At 44.9% G+C, this 21,339-nt stretch overlaps 1 protein-coding gene across 3 annotated transcripts in view; it reads left to right on the top strand.

The window, feature by feature from the left end:
• Nucleotides 1-4,152: 4,152 nt before the first annotated feature.
• Nucleotides 4,153-21,339, top strand: part of LOC149308097 (protein FAM163B-like) — a 31,422-nt gene continuing 14,235 nt past the window's right edge. The window contains exon 1 of one of the 3 annotated variants that reach the window (XM_089535071.1): nt 4,153-4,671. The gene's annotated coding sequence lies outside the window, so the exon portion shown is untranslated. Of the gene's footprint in view, nt 4,672-8,578; nt 8,599-21,339 lie in introns of those variants that run through there. The other 2 variants (XM_089535070.1, XM_089535073.1) reach the window with 2 other exon arrangements.

The following is a 21,339-nucleotide window of genomic DNA, read 5'->3' as shown; positions in this document are numbered from 1 at the left end:
AGACAAAACCAGGAGGCCGGCGAGAAGGGTGACAGGCCTCCATCTGTTCTGCTAAAGATGGACGGCGCATGGTGGACCGAAGCTGGGTTGCAGTGCCGCAGGGCCTTTGACATTCACTGCCAGAGATTTGTGCCCTGCGCTCGCATGTCCTGATCGAATTTGCCAGGATGCTGATTGAGTTAAGGAGCGCTTGAGTCAGACCACAAATTGTGCAGCCAGAAAGGAGGGGAGGAGACCACACTGATAAGAAGATGGGACTGAAAAAGAGACACAAGGGAAGAGAGAGAGGGAGGGAGTTGGGGGGAGAGAGATGGTACATTACACACAAAAAGGAATGGAAGGAGGAAATCAAAGGAAAGAAACATGACTACGTACACACACACCTTCCCAAATGCAATTGGGTTAAAGTGCACCGAGACATACCACTCATCATCATCATCATCGTCATTCCTCCTCCTTGTCCTCCTCCTCCTGATCCTTCTCTTTATTGGCTAGCATTCTGCTTATGACTTATTGCGGCAGTTGTGTGCCTTCAAGTCATTTCCGACTTATGGCAACCCTAAGGCAAACCTATCCTGGCATTTTCTCGGGAAGATTTGTTCAGAGGAGGTTTGCCATTGGTAAACTGGAGCATGTCCAAAGGAGGGCGACTCAAATGGTGTAGGGTCTGGAAACCATGCCCTATAAGGAATGACTTAGAGAGCTGGATATGTTTAGCCTGGAGAAGAGCCGGTTAAGATATGACAGCCCTGTTTAACTATTTGAAGGGATGTCATATTGAGGAGGGAGCAAGCTTATTTTCTGCTGCTCCAGAGAATAGGACATGGAGCAATGGATGGAAGCTACAGGAAAAGAGATTCCCCCTAAACATTAGGAAGAAACACATACAAAGACAGCCGTAAAAATGTACAAAAACTATTGTTAACCTGCTGCTATCTATCCAATTGGAACCGCTCTCCTCCAGCCAGTTATAGCAGTGGGAGATCTGCAGTGGCTAAATGGTGAATCCAGGGGGATTGAGTGCAAAGGGTAGGGTAGTTCCACCTCAGTCTTTATGTATCTTTCAATGTAAGTCAATATAAATAAATGAGTAGAAAAAACAGCTGGTATACCAGAGGTCAGAGCCAGCATGGGTAGTGGTTTGAGCAATGGACTAGGACTCTGGAGATAAGGGTTTGATTCCCTACTTGGCCATGGAAACCCATTGGGTGGCTTTGGACAAGTCACACACTGTCAGCCTCAGAAAAAAAAATAATAAGGTTGCCATATGGCAGAAATGATGTAGAGGAACACAACGACAACAAATACCAAGAGATCAACAGCTTTGAAAATGCTTCTTTGAAAGCACAATTTCTGGATCTTTCTCAAAGCAGGCATCACAGTTATGACATCCATAAGAAGCCTGAGAAAAATATGACTATCAGTATGTGTAAATGTGAGTTTGAAAAGACAGATCGGGTGGCCTATTTCCCATTTCTCATGTTTAGTCCCAGCTTGGATGGATCGTGGCATTCATGCCCACCCTGACAATTTGATGAATGCTAAAGCTCTCAGGCAGAGGAGCATCTTAAAACAGTTTCTTTAAAATATAAAATAAAATAAAATCCTCTGCTTTAAATCTGTGTAGCTACCATTTTCTAAAGAAACATTTGAATAATCTTTTAATATGCCGCAAATCCACATTTCTCAGAGGCCCTTTGATCTAAAAAAGCCCCCTGGTTATCCACATTTCGCTTCAGATTCTTTGGCTTCCTAAACCTCAACTTAAAATTCTCCCTGTTTCAACAGATACAGCCTTGATCCCTTTCTTCATGGAAGCCGATAGCCAGTGGATGGAAACCTCACACTGTTTGGCACAAAACAACAGACATGGGTGCCAACCTGGTGCATCTGGGCTATAACATTTCTTACCAAAAGGGAGGTCCCTCAAGTCTTCAGGAGGAGAAAACCTCTCCTATATGTAGAAAATTAGCACCTTCGGGATAGGCTGAAGTCTTGCAATCTCCTTGAGCTACTCGTTTTCTGAATGCGAGGAGTTGTTTTGTATGCGTTAGCATGGTGTGGTGGATTGAGCATTGGACTATGACTCTGGTTCAACCCCCTGCTTGAGCATAAAAACCCACTGGATGACTTAAAAGGTCTCAAACATGTCACTTTTGGTTCCGTAAAGAGACTTTCTTGTCCTTTTTGGTTCCATAAAGAGAGCATGCATGATGTAGTGGACTTGAGAGTTGGACTATGACTCTGGAGATCAGGGTTCAATTCCTAGCTTGCCCATAAGATCCACTGGATGATCATGGGCAAGTCACACACTCTCAGCCTCAGAGGAAGGCAATGGCAAACAACCTCTGAAGAAACCTGCCAAGAAAACCCTATGATATGGTCACCTTAGGGTCGCCATAAGTCAAAAATGACTTCAAAATTGGTCAAAAGGATGTTGACACGTTGGAGCCTGTCCAGAGGAGGGCCACCAAAATGGTGAATGAAGGGTCTGCCTTATGGTTTAGGAAAGGCTTAGGGAGCTGGGTATGTTTAGCCTGGAGAAGAGATGGTTAAGAGATGATATGATAGCCCTGTTTAAGTATCTAAAGGGGTGTCGCATTGAGGATGGAGCAAGCTTGTTTTCTGCTGCTCCAGAGACTAGAACATGGATCAATGGATGCAAGCTGCAGAAAAAGAGATTCCACCTCAACATCAGGAGGAACCTCCTGACATCAAGGGCTGTTCAACAGTGGAACACACTCCTTCAGACAGTGGTGGAGTCTCCTTCTTTGGAGGTCTTTAAAAAGAGGCTGGATGGCCATCTGTCGGGGATGTTTTGATAGAGAGTTCCTGCATGTCAGGGGGGTTGGACTGGATGGTCCTTGGGGTTTCTTCCAACTCTATGATTCTATGAAGTTGCTCCCACAACCAAAAACTAATAGGCCAATAGCACAGGAGTCAAGGATGCCAAACATTTGTGGGGTAAATTGGCGCTTTCATTTTTGGACCTTTAGAATTCTACACAGTTTAGGTGTAAGACCTTTTCCTTTCCAAAAAGAAAAATCAAAATGCACTTCCTGACACACAACCATCATAACGTTTTCATTCCTCTTCTTAAAAAAAACACCTTAGTGTGTCTATAGGCCTTAATTCTATTACTTAAATAAACCTATCACATCAATTATTGACATCAACCGCTAGGTAAATGCCATTGATTCAGTGAGTCTCGTTGGCCCTTACAAATAGGATTCATGCCTGGTGGCTTTATTGCTTCAGAGTCGTGAATCCATGCAGGGTTTTACAGGAACGGCATCAGGTTTGACAAAGTATTTATGGGAAGCATCCAAGGTGCTGAACTTGTTATAAGAAGAGGGTTAAGCACTTTGGACAGCTCCAGTAAACTGTTTCATTAAAACCAGAGTAGCTCCTTTAAAACACAACATTGATTCACCGTCCCAAAACAACAGAGTTCAACAAAGATCACATTAGAGACCCCATACCTTTCAGCTTTCTTGCTTGTGCATCTACATGCCACTTTCCAGAGCTGTTTATCCCCATCAGGAGACCAGCATATGAATGGCACTTTCTGCAGTTTGCTATTTTATAGATTGAGTGGGAGTCCAGATGTTGTTGGACTCCAACTCCCAGCATTCCTTACCATAGGCTGGACAGAAGGGCTGATGGGACCGTAGCTCAACAATATCTGGAGGGCCACATTTTTCTTTACGATAAATTGTGAGACCCACCCTGCTTTAAAGTTGTAATTGGTCTGGGATCTAAATCACTTGGAAGGACCAGTGTTACCTGAATCTTTCTGCCCACCCAGAAAGATCCACAGAAGTCAATCCTTTCACACATCAGTCTATGAAATTTCCAACATTGTTAAGGATTCTGTATGGTGTGAAATGGGAGGAGGAGGTCATTGGGGGTGGGGGTGGGGGGTGACACTATTTGGGACTGCACTGGGTGACACCAATCCGAGGTCACCTCCTTAGAGCCCAGGAGGAGGAGGACCACCTGCAACATCACCCTTGGCCTCCCCTCTCTCCATCAACTGCAGCAGCAACCAAGTAGATGCCTTTGGCTCTGGAAGCCACGCTGCAGCCTGGCGCGTCCCCGCGAGCGCGTCCCCTTCCCCTCCGCCTCGGGGGCGCGCCTCCCGTGCACGCGCCTCTCAGGGCAGCCAGGAGGAGGCGGAGATGCAGCTGCAAAGCGCAGGGCTGAGCATCTCTCCAGCAGCAGCCTTGCAAGCAAAGGAGGAGAAAGAGGCTTGCTCTGCCTTTCCATCCTTGCTCCAGCTTGCTCTGCTTCTCCATCCCTCCTTCAGCTAAAGCATCAGAGGAGGTGGGTCGGGGGTCTTTCCATCCCCCCCTTCCATCCTCAGACCCTCCATCCATGGGCTGGCCAAGGCATCGCTAGCTCCCTGCTCCTCCTCCTCTCCTCCTCTTCCTTCTTCACCTCTTTCTTTTCTCCTCCTGTGAAGAGCCCATAGGGGACCCTGAGGGATCCAACTCGCCACCCCCCCTCCTCCTCCTTGGGAGGGTTGCTTCTGCAGCCCCCTCCCACCCCGAAATAGTCCCACCACCACCACCATCTTTGGAGGCTTCTTCTCCATCCCATCACCATCCTGGAGGCAAGGCCAGGAGGAGGAGAACAGGGACCCTGAGAGCATCATTCCAGGCCTTCAAGGTAAGATGAGAAGAGGGTTGTGAAGGATTGAATGTCTTCTTGTGGGGGGAAGAATTTCTTTTGGGGTCTTTTTTTTTTGGTGGGGTCTTCCTTTTGGGTCTTCTTTTGGGGGTCTTCATTTGAGGAATCTTCCATTAGGGATGTTATTTTGGTGAATCTTCTTCTGGGAGTCTTCTTTTGGTGGGCCTTCTTTTGGGAGAATCTTCTTTTTTGGGGTGTTCTCTTGGGGGAATCTTTGGGGAATCTTTTTTTGGGGGGGTCTTCTTTTGGGGAATCTTCTTTGGGAAGGTTCTTTCCTACAGTTGTTCATGGTTGCCTCTCCTTCCCAACCCTGTCTCCTCCTTCCTCAGTCCTCCAGCTATCTCTGGAGTTCTGGTCTCCCTTTAAGCAACTCTTCCCACTTCTGTCCCAGTTGCACCAGTTTTGTTCCACGGTTTTGTGCTGCAGGGCAAGAGAGAAAAGGGAGGTCTAGGGAGTTGAACCAAAGCTGGCAAGTTGCCTGTCCTCAGGCTTCATGGTCACAAGGGCTGAAAAAAGAATCACCAGCATATGTAGACAGTTTCTGGACATGGAGGGTCCATGGAGCATAGAGGTATGGGAGGAGTGGGGATGAGGCTGAAAAGTGACCTCTCTTCAAGCATCATGACCTCAAGGGCTGAAAAGCAATCACCTGCAGGTAGACAACTTCTGGACATGAGGTTCCATAGGAAATAGAGATGTGGGAGGAGTTGGAAAGCAGACTCTCTTCAGGCATAAGGACCACAAAGGCTTAAAAAGAATAAAGAAGAGAAGTAGATAGCTTCTGGACATGGAATGTCCATAAAGGTGTGGGAGGAGTGGAAACGAGGCTGGAAAGCAGCCTCTCTCCAGGCATCAGGACCAGGAGGGCTGAAAAAGAATCACTTGCAGGTAGACAACTTCTAGACATGGAGGTTTCATAGGGGATAATGATGTGGAAGGAGTGGGGGTGGGGCAGCCTCTCTTTGGGCATCACTGTTGCAAGGGCTGAAAATAAAGCACCAGGGGGTAGACAGCTTCTGGGTATGAAGGCTCTATGGAGACTTGGCGAAGTGATGAGGCTGGAAAGCTGCCTGTCTTTGGGTGTCACAACCACAAGGGATGGAAAAGAATCACCAACATGTAGACAGCTTCTGGACATGAAAGTTCCATAGGGAATAGAGAAATGGGGATGAGGCTGGAAAGCAGCCTGTCTTCAGGCATCACAACCACATGGGCTGAAAAAGAACCACCAGTAGGTAGACAGCTTCTGGACCTGGAGACTTGGAGAAGGGATGAGGCTGGAAAGCTGACTGTTTTTGGGCATCACTGTCACGAGGGCTGAAAAAGAATCAACAGCAGGTAGACAACTCCTGGACATTCAAGGTCCATAGGGAATAGAGATTTGGGGTCAGGGTAAGGCTGGAAAGGTGCCTGTGTTCAGGCACTGCTACCACAAGGGCTAAAATAAATACGCCAACAGGTAGATAGATTTTGGACATAGAGGCTCCATGGAGCATAAAGATTTGGAGGATGAGGCTGGAAAGGCACCTCTCTTCAGGCATCACCATCACAAGGGCCGAAAAAGAATCACCAGGTAAACAACCTATGTCACTGGAGACTTGCAGATCCTTTTTCTCAACTGCAAAAGCCCACCACCACCAGAAACCTCTCCTCCACAAGACACAATGCTGCTGCTTTGCAGAAAGACCCCGAAATGCAGTCTTTCTCCATGCCACAGATTTCCCTGGAAGGCACAGCCTCCCAGATAATCAATTGAATAACATCAGGAACATTGCACCTCTCCAGACACTCAGGGCAAAGAAATATTTTTGTACAGGTGCATCGTCAAATTACAAAGAACATAGCAGTGGCCTTTGGGGGAACTTTCTCACCCTTTTCATATCACCGCCACTGAAGTCAAGGGCATGCAGTTGAATAGATTGGCAGCCGACTCAGTGACAGACAAAAGGAAATCTCTTTGTACAGAGGTGAGAACACATTGGGGGGCTTTAACGCTTGCAAGATGCAAGCCTGCAAATGTATTCCAATGATGGTGAGGATTATCAAGCAACGTTTGGGAGTTTTATTGGAAGGCAGTCGGTGGCAGTTGTATCAAACCACTTCCTTTCCCAGGTCTAGTTTTTGAGTTGCATTATCTTGCATTAACTACGGCAAGCTTTTCCACAAGCAATGGGGATCGTGCAACCCTCCAAATGTTCTTGGACTGCAGCTCCCAGCATTTCATTAGCCATTCTAGCTAGGGCTGCTCAGAGTTGCAATGCAACAACATCTGGGGCATCCCATGATTCCCACTTCTGGTTTCCATCCCCTCCTGCAGCCTGTCCCTGTTTAGAGCTTGGCTTCCTTGCATCTTCCTCCTTCTTCTTGAATCTGCTAGTGCTAATTCCTCAAATTATGGCTCAAGATCTCTTAGGAATGCAGTCCTGGTTGGTTCCTAATGGCTGTCAACTTCTGACATCCAAAAATGCTGGTTTTCTGAACCAAGACGGGGTGGAACCAAATTTCATCATAGTTTTATGTAATACATTTTTGTTGTTGTTGGGTGCCTTCAAGTCATTCCTGACTTAGGGAGAATCTACGGCAAACATATCATGGGGTTTTCTTTGCAAGATTTTTTCAGAGGGGGGTTGCCATTGCTTTCCTCTGAGGCTGAGAGTGTGTGACTTGCCCCAGGGCACTCAGTGGACTTACATAGCCGAACCCTACTCTCCTGGAGTCCAAATGTAACAAATCACTGCACCATGTTGGCTCTCTAATACTTGAATTGTTAGAGTTATTTCAGTGTTCCAAGGGCTTAAATACCATAAAGGTGCCAGATCCTATCTGGTCTTGGAAGCTAAGTAGGGTCAGGCCTGCTTAGTGATTGGATGGGAGACCACCAGTGAATACCAGGTATTATATACAGTACCAGGAATACCAGGCAAGGAATACTCAGAGGTGGTTTTGCCAGTTCCCCCCTCTAAAATATGAGGGGGGAACTGGCAAAACCACCTCTGAGTATTCCTTGCCTAAGAAAAACCTATAAAATTCATGGAGTCGACAGGCAACATGAAGGCACACACATGCACAATGAAGATGTTGTACAACTCCCAAATTTGGTTATAGTTGTTGATCACACAGCCACCTCTTGTTCTTCAGAACATATGTCCCTTCATATGTTCTTGGACTGCAACTCCCAGCAGTAGCCACCTCCTTCATTCAGGAGTGAAGGCTGCTGGACATTGCAGTCCAACAACATCTGGAAAACCAGAGATTTCCGATCCCTGATTTAGAGAAACGGGGGCAGAATCTTTGGGAGCCAAGATGGAACCGGTGGAGCAGCTGAGAAGAATTTGGAAACTGCCGTCTCTGCTTCTGGTTACCAAACAGGCAGACATAAATGATGCTGTTTACCACTACAAACTAAGCAGCAAGCCTATAGAAGAATGGCACCTTGTAAAGACAATCTCGGGATAAGGATTTTGTACCCAGACTCCAACTGGTCTTTGCTACAAAATGTTGCTGAGTAGGTGGAAGCTGTGGGCATTCAGACCCCAAAATTCATTTGCCCCCATCTCTGTAGCTTCTCAAAAACACTTTTAAAAGATTGAAGGAGCTATTCTGAAATGAGCTTCTGAGGCTGGATGGTACCCGCGATGCCGATTATTAAAGCAAGCTGAAGCCATGCAGCTTTAATTAAAGCGTTCACTTCTTTGCATGCAGGTGTTTGGCAGATTTGGAAACGGGAGCAGGCACTTGGAAACAGGTTGCCCTGGGTATTTTATATGAGAATAGCCCTTTTAGCGTTCCTGGCAGATATTGCTGCTTGTTTCTGACTTCAGGGGAGAAAAATTGGGAGAAGAAAGCAAGCAAAAGACTGATCGCATTTTTTTCTGGCCGAGGTTTTATCTCAGCTGAGTGTGGATTGTAAGTAGATACCGTTGTGTTGTTTAAATAAATGGTAGCAACCCAAGGATGAAATAGGCTTTTGGATTCTGACTGCTCCAATGCTTGTCCAGCTGAGTTGGGCGGGAAAGTTTCCATTGAGGAAATGAATTGTTCTTGCTGTTTGTGGGAGGAAGCGTGACCTCCTCCCAGAGGCCATATTCCTTTTTGTGTCTTGCTGGCCTGATCAAATGGAGCAAGCAGAGTCATGCAGCAGAGATGCAACAGGCAGACTCCTTGGAGGTTGTTAAAACAGCCTTATCAGGAGTGACTGACGGATCCAGTTGCATCCTTGCAGTCAGTGCTCTGATGAAGCAGAATTCCTTTCCTTTCTTCCTCTAGCAAGATACGGGTGACTCTTTGGAGAAGGCATGCCCAGGGCAGCAAATCTCAGACAGGTCATCCTACTCCATAGGTGCTTTGCGCTCAGATCCGCCTTGAATTATTTGACTTTTATTCCTCAGAGCATATCGGTGTGCCCCGAGATGCAGTTTTGGTACTGTCGGTTTGCTTGTTGAATCCTCGATTCTGAGCTTTTCCTTTGCCAGATGGAAATGTACCCATCCACCCACAGCTCACGTGCCCTGAACTTCAGAGAGCAGCATTTTGCAGAGCTCCCAATTCAACTGCAGACACTGCCATTTGATGCTTGTTCTCAGTTCTTTTATTTTTATCAAGGTGGGCATTGACTTAGAGTTGACCTCTTGAAATGACTAATGTATGTCCGATGAATTTCAGTAGGCTCGCTAATAAGAATGACTAAATCCCTTGGAGCTGAATGCTCTCTGAAAGGTTGTATGTGAAACATGCCTTGGTGGTTGTTGTTCTTTGTTTGTTTCTTACAAACGTAGAATCATAGAGTTGGAAGGTATCCAGTCCAACCCCTCGCCATGCAGCAAGACTCAGTCAAAGCACCCCCAACAGGTGGCCATTTAAAAACCTCCAAAGAAGGAGACTCCACCGCTCTCTGAAGCATCATCTTTCAATGTCAAACAGCTCTTACCATCAGGAAGTTCTTCCTAATGTTGAGGTGGAATCTCTTGTCCTGTAGTTTGCATCCATTGCTCCATGTCCTTGTATTTGGAGCAGCAGTAAACATGCTTGCTCCCTCCTCAATGTGCCATCCCTTCAAATATTTAAACATGGTTATCATGTTACCCCTTAACCTTCTCTTCTCCAAGTTAAACATACCCAGCTCCCTAAGCCTCTCCTCACAGGTTTCCAGACCTTTCACCATTTTGGCCACCCTCCTCTGAACACCTCTGAATATCAGGACTAGAATGCTTAGCCCTGTAATGCAACATGGAGACCATTGCCAACACAATGGTCCCATCCACTGAATGAGTTTCTTTCTGTTTTATCTCAAAGTCTATTTGTTTGCTTGCTTGCTTTGCAGGGTGGGGAATCTTCCTTAGAGGAAAAAAACCTTTCCCATACTGGCTTGCTTTTATGAATCACTCTGCTAATATACTCTGCCCATCTCTCCTGCTGCAAATGAGAGCAGCTAAACAAACCATGTTTCTAATATTGTTATGTCTCTTCCAGAGAGATGGCAACTCTTTTTGAAGTGAAGTGAATCAGAGTCACCGTCGCAAGGGATAATTTACAAAAGTGTGTGTGGCAGAGAAGGGGAAATACTGGAAAACTGTTGATCTTCTTGTGCTCTTTTATAACTTGTCTCTTGCCTCTTCCCCCTGCACCACCTCAAATTGAATTATAAGAGGTGGCTACACTTTATAGCAACCCCTTTCCCAATATTCTATGACCAGTCTTGCAAATGACCAGTCCTTTCATCTTCCCAGAAATAGATCAGGTTTTCTTCTTCTTCTTCTCAGTTTGTAGCAGATGTCTGGATGCATTTTTGTTGAGTTGAAGGAGTTGTTGGGGAAATGAGATGGAGTCTTCTGTTCTGACATGACAGGCAGGCATTTTCTTTTTCCCGGAGATCTCATCAAAATGGTTGTGACAGTGACAATTTAGGACAACATGTCACTTGGGGGACCTCAAAAATCTGACAGATTAAAATGGATATATTTCTTTGCAGGGTGAGTGCAAACTCTGGTCCAAACTGTTCTGAAGTGCTCCAAGCGTTTCACCAAAGATTAATTTTTGGTGGCAACTTCTTGGCTATTAGTGAGTCTGAAAGTGTTGGTTCTTGTCAAAATTGTTCTGGCTTGGAAAACCACAAAGGATCATCTTCTCTCCTAGCAGTGCCCCTCTGCTTCCAGGAGAGGCCAACATTTTCAACATCAGGAATGTTTCAAAATCCATAGCAATACCTTTAAGCGGCCAATGAAAATGCCAAAAGTGCATGTTGCAGGCTTTCTAAGTTCCACTGGCTTCTTCAGCAGGCAAAGGTGTTGAACATCATACAGGAGAAAGAAAAATGCAAAGATGTTAGTCACAAGCCTACCTTTTGTCAAGATGTTGTTGGTGTTGTTCTGAGTTTAACTGGTATGCGGGGGGATCTCTATGCAGGCAGGCTGGTTGTGGTTGTGTGGTACTGGGAGACAAAGCATCTTCAAGTCCAGGAAATAAAATTTAAATGCTTTTAGCAACACAAAAAAAGGTACTTCCATAGAGCAGCAATGTCCAAACTCTGGCCTTCCAGGTGTTTTGGGACTTCAGCACCCAGAAGCTTCAGCCACCTTGGCCAATGGTCTGGGATGCTGGGAGCAGAAGTCCAAAACACCTGGAAGGCCAGAAAGGAACAATTCTTGACATGAAAGCGACTGTATTGAACTGCATCCCTCCAATACACTCAGCACCTTGGATAGCTCCTCTAGAATATAACTCCGAGTTGGTTTACTGCACCCTTGATGTGGAATCTGCCAGCTGCTACTGATGGTAACATGATAACAACCAGCCTAAACCTCATTTTCCCCCTTTGAAACAATAAAGGTCTAGGTGAGACTTTGGAAAGGCAGGCTGGCATTTCATAGTGCAGTTACGGATTTGAACCCTAGAGTTACAGATCCATAACTGCTCCATTTTCAGTAAGACTATGCAGTCTTGTTACAAGACTATGCAAATGCCCCCCATGCCCACCTTAGCCTTAGATAGATAGGGTGAAGAAACTCTGCTCAGCTACTGGTTGGGGCTCACAGAGGAGGCTGCAACATTCAAAGCCAGATCCTGCCTGCCATTCCTCATGGCAGCATCACTCACTTGTGGGGAGGGGTTGGAAATGTCATTTTCCTTGCATGGAAAAACCTTTGCTTGTGTAGATCATGAAAAACTATAGGTTACTCTTAAAGAAATGTGTGTGTTGCAACTGACAATCTTATAAAGTTGAACTGTGCCATTGTGCAACCTTCATATTGTCAGGAAGGGAACAGAGATGTAGCTATGCTATCATGACCACAAGTCCTGGAGCAAAAGATTCAAACTACAGGAAAAGAGATTCCACCTAAACATTAGTTGTAACATCTTGGTGGTAAGAGATGTTTGACAGTGGAATATGGTGGAGTCTTGGAGCTTTGGAAGCAGAGGCCGGATAGCCATTTGTCAGGTGTACTTTGTTTGTGTCTTCCTGAATGGCAGAATGGAGTTGGACTGGATGGCCCTTGTAGTCTCTTCCAACTCTACAATTCTCTGCAGTCCTGATGCACAACATGTCCAGATGTGCAACATGCCCCATTGCAAAATGGAAGCCCCTGTTGCACAATGGGACATATTGTGTGGATCTCTGTTGTGTATCACTACAAGTCACTAGCATGATGGTGAACCATGCCATTTTGCATTGTTGCTTCTAAGGCAGGGTTTTCACCAAGGTCTTTGACTATTGAAGCCAAAAGAGTAGAGATGGGGCCAGTCAGGCCTCCCAGAGGAAGGAATCTCACAAGTTGGGAGCAGCCACTGAGAAAGATCACTCCCAACACTCCTGCGATGGTGGCCAAATTTGAAGGAAATTTTCATTTGGGAGAGGACAGAATTCTTATTTAGAGGGGCAATGCCCTCATTTTGTCCCCTAATGCCATAGTTGCACCCTTGCCTCTGCCACCCAAGCAGATTCGCTTTTGCCCTCATGCCATTTTGCCGTGAATAATCCACAAATGTGTCAAATCCTTTTAAAAAGCAAGCTAAGCCGGGAGCAGCCAGGACATCTTGTGGCAGCGAAAACGCCCAATTTCTGCAAGGCAAGAACAGACACCAGATCTTAAATACCCTTCTTTTAGATTTAGTCAGCAAGATTTAATCGGTCTGTCCTCCCATATCATTGAACTGCTTCGCTTACATCTCTCTTGAAAACTTATTTATGTTTATTAGTTTAAAAAAAGGAAATCCAGGAGCAAAACAGGACAGGAATAATTAGGCTTCTTTTTATATTTGTTGGTTTGTTGCATTGCAAAATTGTGAACCTTTGCTTTCAAAGTTTAAAATGACGGCAAAGACAGTTATAGGGAGAAAGAGAGAGAAAGAGAGAGAGAGAACCGAAGGCAAGGGCTGCCCAGTTATTAAAGTAGCTTTTACATGTCTCCATTCAGATTAAGACAAAAGCTCCACTGATGGTAATAATGGCTACTTTCTGGTGGTTTTTCATTTCAACAAAAAGAGTATACAGTTTCTGTCTCCGGGGGGTTTTCTTGGCTGGTAGAGATCTGTTCCCCAGGATGAAGAAAATGCCCCTGAAAGGGACGAGATATTATGTAACTAACCTAAAGCCCTTTCTTTTTATTTAATTTTGAGTATTAGCAACAAATGGTTCTGGAACGAATTAATGCTGGTATCTGTGGAGTTGTTTCCTATTTGCAAAAGGGACAAAAGAGCTATTTTGTGAGTTGATGGCTTTGGAAACAACTGTCATGAGATGGAATTGTATCAGTTCATCCCAACTAAAGTGGACTCATTGAATCAATGCTTGACATGGATAAATTCTGCTGATTCAATAAATCTAATATGGACTAGCAATAGTTTATAGGTTGTTGTCCCCAGACCATTCTGAATTATTTTTCTCACTCCAAAGATGGAGCAAGTTTGCTTTATGCATCCTCAATATGACATCCCCTTAAATATTTAAACATGGCCATCATGTCCCCTCTTAAGCTTCTCTTCCCCATACTAAACATACCCAATTCTTTAAGCTGCTCTTCATAGGGCTTTATGGTTTCCAGACGCTTCACCATCTTGGTCGTCCTCCTTTGGACATGCTCCAGTTTCTCCACATCCTTTTTGAATTGTGGTGCCAGAACTGGACACAATATTCCAGGTGAGGCCTGAGCAAAGCAGAATAGAGTGGCACTATAATTTCCCTTGATCTAAACACTACACTCCTATTGATACAATCTAGGATCACATTGGCTTTTTAAGCTGCTGCATCATGCTGTTGACTCACTGGTGACTCATATGATAGGGTTGCCTTAAGGTCAGCATAGGTCAGAAATGACTTGAAGGCATACGGCAGCAAGAAATCGGTTTCTGCCAAGGATGGGGATGAAATTAAAAGGAGAGGGCATTTCTGTTTTGGTGATTTTACTGAAGCAAGGGTTGGATCAGTTGGTACTGTTAGGCTGAGATGCAGGGGTGCTTCTGGGAGAAAGTGAACAGACAGAGCATGGAAGGTTGCAAGGCATGGGAGAGTCCAAAGAAATAGGATGAGTCATGCTCTAGTGCAGTGATTCTCGAAGTCTGGTCTTCCAGGTGTTTTGGACTTCAGCTCCCAGAAGCCTCAGCCTTATTGGCCAGTGGTCTGGGACTCTGGGACCTGAAGTCCAAGACACCCGGAAGGCCAGGGTTTGAGAATGATTTCTCTAGTGGTTACAGATCCCTACCAAGATGGACAGGGGCAGCTCTATATAGACCAGTCATAGTGGGTTGCCTTCCTAGAGCAATTTTTCAAGATGGGATGGAGCAGGTGCCAAGACTCATCAGAGTGACTGATAACTTCCTTGTAGACCCTTGCAAGAATAAATGATACAGCTAGCAGATAGGACACAAATGAAGTTCTCATCAGCCATTCCTTTTTAAAGGAGGGGAACTAGGTTCCTGGAAGTGAACATCTGGTGATGCAGATGATCTGCTCTGGGGAGGTTTGGTTCCTCAAGCCATAGTCTTTGATGTTAATATGGAGGACAGCTTGCAGGGACTGAGACGAATGAACTTGGGAGGAGCTTCACCATCCTGATCATCTAGAACAGTGGTTCTTAACCTTGGGTCCTTCAGGCATTTTAGACTTCAGCTCCCAGAATCCCTTATCATTTGGGCAAGCTGGCTGGGACTTCTGGGAGTTGAAGTGCAAAATTTTAGGAGAGCCAAAGGTTGAGAATCACTGATCTAGAAGATCCCCACATTTGATGCGATAGAAAGGTAGATAAATTGGAGCCCTCAAAGTTGATGGCAGCAAAGGGATAAGTGGAAAGGATATTACTCCTTTCTTAGTAAAGGTGGTAAGTGTGAGCTTTAGTAGTAAAGTGCTATTACAATTCACCATATACAGTAGTTCTGACTTGCGAAAAGCTTCATCTCTCCAAAAGTGACTTGCTAGGAAGCACTTCTTAATTTCTTGGAGGAAACTAAAATTCCTAGACTCTCTGCAGGAAGGTATGAAACTCTGAACATTTTCTAATATTCAGAGTTTCTAAAACTCAGAGTTTGTTTTATCAGTTTAGGTTATTTATACTTTATCTTTTAACAACATCAGAGCAACAGATGGCTTTAGAAACCCATAACAAAATAAACAGTTGCCATTAAGTAAATACTGTATATAAGTGAAGTGTTGTTGAAAGAAAGATTAGATTGTTACTGGCAGGATGTTCCCAAAGGAGACAAGGCTTGTCAGGGGAGGACAGTACATGAAGTTTAAAGCTGATGCTACACTGAAGAATTATTGTGGTTTGACACTACTTTAACTGCCATGGCTCCATCCTACAGAATCCTGGGATTTGTAGTTTGTTGAGGCACCAGAGCTCTTTGACAGAGAAGGTTACAAAGCTACAAATCTCAGACTTCGATAGCATCAAGCCATGCCAGTTCAAGCGGTGTCAAACTGCATTAATTCTGCAGTGTAGATGCAGCCACACATCCGTGGAAGTCTGGAAAAGGACAGTCAGGTGCTGCGGCATATAACTAAGTCCCTCAGCATCGCACGTTTATAAGCAAATCCCATATTTGCTTATATGCAACTATCACCAATAAAGTTATGGATTTTGATATGACACATGGATAAGTCGAGGACTAGAGGCATGTGGCAAAGGCTGTAAAAGATGGAGCAAAGGAAAAAGATGGTACAAGATTCCAGGAGCCATAACTGTTTGTGTTCACCCTAACGGCTGGATGGATGAAGAGGAGAACACAGTAAATGATGGTTGTGCAATGTATGGGGGAGGCAACCAGGTGTGGATGGGGCTATGAAAATGTGCACGTGTCCAAAAGGACATAAAGGCAAAGCAAAGCAAATGGCGACTACACTCACAGTGATGCTAGCCTTTGACTTTAAGGTGAGAACTTGGCCTGATCTTAACCCCAAAAAGCTGACACACATACACACACACACACAAATGTCTATTCAATTCTTCAAAGCCTGATTCCTCTTAGTGTTCCTTTGGGGAGGAAGTGCCAAAGAGATGCCACCACCGCCATTCTCCCAGCCAGGCAGTCGAAAAGGTCAGAAGTGCATCACAGCGGAGAGATTAGAGGACGCTGGTGCTTCTTTTAGGTTCTCCCGGGACGGACTAAGCTCTCACCTTTTCCCACTCTGCTCAGAGAAGAGAGACAGCTCCTTTTTTGATCAGAGTTAAAGTACCGTACTTTCGTTGACCCGTGGATAGGTCAACCCAGGTTTTGGGGGTCAACGCTTTGGCTAAAATATCTAGACTTATACATGAGCGTATACCATTGTTACTTTTCCAAGTACTCTCCCCGGTAAAGGGTACACTGCACCCACGTTGTCGTTTTTTCCTAAGCTACCTTTGGTTCTCCCCAACCAATTTGATTATTTTGCACCAGCTAGAAAGCAGGACCGGTTCTGTTTCCTTTTGTACGTCTCGCCTTGCGTGGTTTGTTAGAATAATTAAGGTTTTATGCGCTCGACGCCTGCTCTCCTGCAGATTACATTGTGCACGAGCCCCAGCAGGCAGCTGGAAATGTTCTCTCCCTGCATTGCCTGGATGTTTGCTGCTTAGCAAAGAGCAGAACATGCAGGAACATTGGCACATTACTATTAAATCTCATTAAACCTGTATTTTTCCGCCTTCTTCTGGAGGAGCTTTGGATGCTCCTTTCCAGGGTGTTTTTCCCCCTTTTGCTTTGCAATCTGTGGGGCTGATACTGACGCAGGGCAAGGTGGCTGTTAACTTGACCAAATGGGATTAACACAAGAAACATGGAGGATATATATATATATATTCATTCACCTCTGGATTTTGTTTCCTATTTTAGCTGCATTTGCAATAGCTTATCTGTAGCTGGTGATGCCGGTAACATCCGCCTCCACTTTTTCACTTCCCTGACTCTTTTGGATGCTAAAGTCTATGGCTGGTTTTCATATTAATTTGAGATGTGATTAAATCTCTGGGTGTGCATATGTGTGTGTATATATGTGTCAGGTGCAAATATATTGCTGCCACCTCCCACCTCCCCGCCACACACAAATGCAAGCCAGCCTATCTTTAGTTTAAAGAGTGCAGGCAGCTTATGTGTGCGGTGGATTAATGCCTGATATAAGGAAATAATTCCCTGATACTTATGCAATAGACGACTGTTTGGATTGCCTGGGGGAGAAAGGGAAAGGAATTAAAATCCTTGGGCAGAGTTTAGTGTGCTAAAAATTCAGCAAATACATTTTCTGCAGAGGGAAGAGAACAGGATGACGACAGTTCAGAACCCATGACTGGCTTCCGAGCCCAAAGAAGGAGAAGAAGGCTGTCGATATAAAACCATAACCGCCATCATTTCACATATAAAAAATTTGGACTTGGGGCCAGGCAGTGTCAGAAAGTGGTCAAAATGACAAAAGTTATTAACAGAGAAGAACAGATGAGCTAGGAGGGTCTGCAGCAGTTTGCTTTTGCTTGCACCAACTGGGAAGGGAAAGAGTCTGCTCATCTCCTCCTCACTCCACAATAACTAAGTGCAAACTATTTTTGCACTTGCAACTCCCTTGGAAGTGATTGACAGCGGAGGAGTAATTTGAGTAGTCCCTGCCAAATCAGGACAGTTGGAGGGTATATATAACCCTATCAGCTAGATATGCTACTATCAGCTAGAACTCAAATGCACCGCTATGTGCATTTGGAATAGCAGCATGGGAAAGGATCTTGTAGCACCTTTGAGACCAACGTACGAAAGGAGTTGTAGCAGAAGCTTCCATAGACTTGGTCTGCTCTCTCAGGTGCACACAGCCACACACAAAGGGCATTGCTGTAATCCAGCTTTCAGTTTCTAAGTGTCCAGATTTGGCTTTTGTGCACTGGCTCTCATCCAGACCATCTCTGCACCTGATTCAGATGCAACAGAGAAACAGAGACGGGTGTAACCAACATCCTAAGGAGCATGGTGGGTCTTTTTAATGAAGAATGAGATAAAGGTTGAAAATCTTTCTAGGGAGGTACAGTCCTGAGGAATTATTGGGGAAGTATTGCTACCTTCCAAACCCCTGCGGTAACCTATTCCTGTAGTAGCATGAGGAAAGAAAATGGCACATTTTTATTCTGTCCCTACCATCTAGATTTTCAGATCATCTGCATCCAAGCTTGGGAAGGTTCTTTCATCTCCGAGACCTAAAGTGTTTCCTCTTCCACACGCTTGCTTCTAACCCATGTAAAGTGTTAAAGCCACTTGGATCTGAGCAATGCGCCATCCTCAGCCTACATCCTCTGGCAGCGAATCCCCAAAGGTTTTGCCTGTGTGGAAAACATGCATTTCATTGCTGTCGCACTTTGCATCAGTCAGTGGCAGCTGGTAGCTCTGAAGTCAGATTTAATCCCTTCCAGTTTTTCTGAAGGTGCCATCCAAGGTGGCTGCATCTAAAGGTATCAAGGTTTGGTGGATTTTTGTTGTTGCTGAATTTGCTATATGGCCAACACAGCTACCCCTGGATGTTTTTTCTATCTGGAAAGATTAGAGTTCAGCACTTTGGACAACTTCTCTCAATTGAGGTTAAAACACAGACCAGATTCCTCATCCACTGACCTGGAAGCCACTGGTAGTTACTGATACCAATGTTAATTTTCATTAGGTTGTTTGCTTTGTTTTCTATGATTCTTGAGGATCATCTGGAGAGATCAGCCAACATGGCTGACTAGCTAATGGCATAATCAATTCAAAGTGCTATTCAAAGGACTGGTTATGATCTTTACAGTCCTATATTTTGTCCAACATTTAACAAGACAGCCATTGTGTCCATGACCTCCCTGTTGTGGCCTTCAAAGAAGATCTGGTAGTTGCTATAGCTGAACACAGCATCCTGGGCTGGCGGTAAGCCTTTGACTCTGTCCGTGCGCTTCATAAATTCATAGTCTGGCAGGGTGAAGTCCTCCTGTTCTGTCCATCAGCAGGATTTGTTGCTGAATGTAGGATTTCTGTGTGACACGTTCCTCACTTACACGCAGGGAGCCATGTCTGGTGCCTCCATGGTCCCTGGCAGCTGCCCCGTTGGCTGACTCCGCTGTCGCAAAACGTGCCACTGGAAAGTTGCCCTGTTGCTCTGAGCTTTCCTCCATTGACTGGGTAAGATTACAAGTAGAGGGGGAAGAGAAGAGTCAAAACCTTACTTGGCTCCAAACTATTTTTCCTGGTTCTTGGCTAGTTTACTGCTTTCTCAGTATCTGGCACAGGAGTGTCCACTGTGACTCTGGGGCAGCTTCTGAAATGTAGTGTGGATGGATGACGGGGAGGCAGGGAGGGATTTTGATTTCTTTCCTCTGGAGCTTCATTTGGTTTGAGGGGTTTTTTTGTTTAAAGAGTGGGGGGGGGGGGCTCAACTAGAAGTTGGCAGCGATCTAATTGCCCCCTATTTTGAGTTTCTGTTGAATCTGATGCTTCCAGAGTTGGAATGGAATTTCCTGTTTCGTCCTCAAAGCAAAACCCCTTTATGGAACTATGCCATTATTCAGGGGAGATGGTGAGTGAAGGGTGCATTTGTATTAAAAAAAAACCTGAAAGGTGCAAGGATATCCCCTGCATTAGATGATGGCTGGAAGCCTCTTGGTGCGTTGTGCAGACATAATATCCTCTATGGAAGCCTTTGGACATTGTTGTCCAGTGCAGAACAACCACAAGGTTGTAGAGAGCTGTTGTAGCACCTTTGAGACTAACTGAAAGAAAGAAGTTGGCAGCATGAGCATTCATAGACTTCAGTCTACTCCCTCAGATGGATTTGGTGGAGTGGAAAGCCAGGGCTTTCCATTCCTGGCTTTTCATTCCACCAAATGCATCTAAGGAAGTAGACTTAAGTCTATGAAAGCTCATATTGCCAACTTCTTTCTTTCAGGTAGTCTCAAAGGTGCTACTAGATCTCTCCACATACTGATTCCACAGACTAACACAGCTATATCTTTGAATTCAACCACAAGGTTGTAGAGTTGTGTGTACAGTTCCATTGCATATGGTTGCATGTGGATACACGTGCGTATGTAGTTGTGCGTTCACTTCTGTTTTTGATATTGTGGTTCAGTGCCTTTCAATACAGTGGTGGCACAGCACCATTCATGTATGTGTGGAGATTTAGGGCCGTTTCACACTATGTTGTTATGGTGTTATGATTCCACTTTAACTCCCATGGCTTCATCATCCTATGGATTGTTATGTAACTTTATGTATGCTTAGCTATGTAGCAGAGGCAGGAAGAAATCCTGCTCATGAATTGCAAAGATCAATATCAGGGCAAAAGCAAGAGTGCTCAATGTGCATTAGTGCCCAACGTACACCAGTCTCATTTTGCATTGGTCACTTTGCCAGCTCTTCTATGCATCCCTCTATTGGATAGAGAAGATACAAAATGGCCCAATTCTAATTCCTTCATACACAAGTCCAAATATAAAAGTATAACTCCCATACAAGATTCCAGCTGATGTACATTTTTTGGGGATGCTTGAGCTGCAGATTCAGGAAGCTGGACTATATGGCTCTTGGGATTCCTTCCTTCCTTTGTGAATCAGTTATTCTACTGCTTCATGAAAATAGATGTGATTGCAGAGACTGCTATATTTATTGGGAAGAGAAAATAATGTAGAATTACTCCAGATCAAAGAGAAATAGACAGGGCTACCTCTGGAATGGATGATATGTACTTAGAGTTGGAAGGGACTGCAAAGACCCTGTAGTCCAACCTGTTGCCATCAGGAATACATGACTATAACATCTCTGAGTGGAAGGCCATCCAACCTCTGTTTAAAAATGTCCAAAGAAGGGGGAGAGCTAGCATGGTGTAATGTCTTGAGTGTTGAACTGTGACTCTGGGGACCAAGATTTGACTCCCCACTTGGCCACGGAAACCCACTGGTTGATCCTGAGCAAGTCACGCTCTCTCTCATCCTCAGAGGAACCTCTGAACAAATCTTGCCAAGAAAACCCTGTGATAGTGTCGCCTTAGGGTCACCATAGTTGAAAACAACCTGAAGGCACACGACAGCAACAACAGCAGAGAAAGAGAGTCCACTGCCCTCTGAGTCTATTCCACCATCAGACAGCTCTTACAGTAAATAAGTTCCTCCTAGGAGAATCATGGAATCACCATAAGTTGACAAGGGACTTGAAGGCACATACACAGTGCTTGGGTGGAATCTG

The sequence above is a fragment of the Sceloporus occidentalis genome, unplaced genomic scaffold (assembly GCF_023333645.1).
Source record: "Sceloporus occidentalis isolate IW3139 unplaced genomic scaffold, rSceOcc1.0.p SCAF_8, whole genome shotgun sequence".
In the NCBI taxonomy this organism is placed as follows: domain Eukaryota; kingdom Metazoa; phylum Chordata; class Lepidosauria; order Squamata; family Phrynosomatidae; genus Sceloporus; species Sceloporus occidentalis.
Note: the sequence above shows the minus strand (reverse complement) of the source record. Positions and strands in the feature narration are given on the sequence as shown.